General features: G+C 46.5%; 1 pseudogene; it reads left to right on the forward strand.

Moving 5' to 3' along the window:
* The first annotated feature begins 1,044 nt into the window (after positions 1 to 1,044).
* On the forward strand, positions 1,045 to 2,247 carry LOC118831739 (annotated as a pseudogene).
* The last annotated feature ends 308 nt before the right edge of the window (positions 2,248 to 2,555 follow it).

The raw sequence follows: 2,555 nt of genomic DNA on the forward strand, positions 1-2,555 counted from the left end.
AGAACACCTACCTCTGTCATGACTTTCTGATGCTGGCACAACCTAAATCTGTTGAGGGCCAATATTCTTGCATTTATCTAGACAGTGAAAGGAAACTCTACAAAATAAAGAAACAGTTTTGCTGTAAAAGAATGAAAGGGGATCAAAGAGAGAAGTTGGGGAGAATGAGGAGGATGAGGAGAAGGAAGAAGAAAAGGAGGAGGAGGGGGAGGAAGAGGGTAATAAAAATGTGGCTAGCAGCTGCTGCTGAGGTGAAAGACTGAACAATACCAGCAACAAGAGCTTCCAGCACAGGTTGATCTGCTTTTCTAAGGAAAGCAACCTTAAGGGGTTAACACTCTCACTTTCATCAAATAAACATATATCATTCACTTAGTTCAGGGGGAAAAGATCAGCTTCCTGAACTTCAGGGCAAATACAAACAGAAACAACATAAACAGACCAAAGAACAATGCATAGTCACCAGAGAAGCACCAACATCTGTTTTTTTTCAAGTCAGGGGGCTCTTAACAATGACTGCTCAGAGACTCCTCTAGTCAAATTACACAACATTCTTCCAGTGAGTGAGAGCCCCAAGCAAAACACTGACCTCTGAGTTTATAAAGTCTCCTTAGGGTCAAAGGGCATCACAACCATGCAACTCAAACCATGTGTCACTTCTTCAGGCACAACTGTGGGCTTCAAACCTATGTGAACTAGGCTTTCCCTTGATGTAAGCAGGCCATCAAAGATTCCCAATTTAATCAAAGAAACAAAGGTCCTATTCATCAAAGGCACTTGATTACCTAAGTGCTCCAAAAGAGAAAACAGTGAAAAAGTCCCACTCAATTAACAATGCAAGGAGGAGGAAGAGGAGGAAGAAGAGGAGAAGGAAAAGAAGGAGGAGAAGAAACAGAAGAAAACAGGTGCATAAAGACAGAGAGAGGCACTCTACGTCCTCCAATTGGAGGGCCGAGGGCAGGGGCGGGGCCTACCAGTCGCCTCGCTATGGCTCGCTGTTGTTATTAGACCGATCCTCTGTCCCCGGTAGAGGACATGGGATAGATGGCGGCGGGGCTAGTGTGAAGCGGGGTCACCAGCTGTGACCAGCAGGTGTCCCGGCTGCTGCGGAGGTGCTTCCACCGTTTGGCACTGGCGGGCGCTGCAGGTGACAGTTCGAGATGCTCTGAATCAGGCGATGGATGAAGAATTGGAGCCGGATGAGAAGGTCTTTTTGCTCAGAGAAGAAGTAGCTCAGAATGATGGCGCCTACAAGGTCAGCAGAGGCCTGTGGAAGAAGCACGGAGACAAGAGAATAATTGACACCGAGATATCTGAGATGGGCTTTGCAGCTATCGCTGTAGAGCCAGCTATGGCTGGATTGAGGCCTATTTGTGAATTCATGACCTTCAATTTATCTATGCAAGCAATCAACTAGGTTATAAACTCAGCTGCCAAGACCTACTATATGTCAGGTGGGCTTCAGCCTGTGCCCATTGTCTTCAAGGGACCTAATGGTGCTTCTGCTGGTGTGGCTGCCCAGCATTCATAGTGTTTTGCAGCTTGGTATGGGCACTGTCCTGGATTAAAAGTGGTCAGTCCTTGGAATTCAGATGATTCAAAAGGATTTATGAAATCAGCAATCTGGGATGATAATCCAGTTGTGGTGCTAGAAAACAAGCAGATGTATGGAGTTCCTTTTGAATTTTCTGAGGAAGCTCAGTCAAAAGATTTTCTGATTCCTATTGGAAAAGCTAAAGTCAAAAGGGAAGGAACCCACATCACCTTGGTTTCCCACTCACGATCAGTTGGCCATTGTTTGGAAACAGCCACCATACTGTCTAAAGAGGGGGTGGAATGTGAGGTGATCAACCTGCATACCATTAGACCAATGGACATTGAGACCATTGAGCTCAGCGTGATGAAGACCAATCACCTCGTGACTGTTGAAGGAGGCTGGCCCCAGTTTGGGGTGGGGACTGAGATCTGTGTGAGGATCATGGAAGGCCCCGCGTTTAACTTCTTCGATGCCCCTGCTGTCCGAGTCACAGGGGCTGATGTTCCTATGCCTTATGCAAAGATTCTGGAAGAGAACTGCATCCCCCAAGTCAAGGACATCATCTTTGCAGCCAAGAAAACACTGAACATCTAATTTGTACTTGACATTGACATTCCTGGGATTTCTTGCATGTAACTATGGCTTCAGAGGCTAGGACATGTTGTTGGTTCACACACGTAATTGTACTTGTCTGGAGCCACAAGGCCTCTGGGTATCATTTTGTGTGGGGGAAGGTGTCAAAAGCACTCTCGCCATCTCAGTACTGAGACCTTCTGCCCTTTTGTGTCTGTTACAGTTAAAGCTATTTCTCCTCCAAAGAAAACTAATCAATAGAATGTTTCTGCCTCCATTACCAACAGTACAATGCATCTTGGGGGCATTGGAGGACCCCTGGCCAAGGGTCTGCCTGACACAGAGGGAAGGCCTGATCTGACTCAGTTGAGTTCTGTTTTGATAAGGAGTAAATGCCTTCCGGTTCCAGTCAAAAAGAGAGAGAGAGAGAGAGAGAGAGAGAGAG

This window comes from Trichosurus vulpecula, chromosome 9 (assembly GCF_011100635.1).
Source record: "Trichosurus vulpecula isolate mTriVul1 chromosome 9, mTriVul1.pri, whole genome shotgun sequence".
Classification (NCBI taxonomy): Eukaryota; Metazoa; Chordata; class Mammalia; order Diprotodontia; family Phalangeridae; genus Trichosurus; species Trichosurus vulpecula.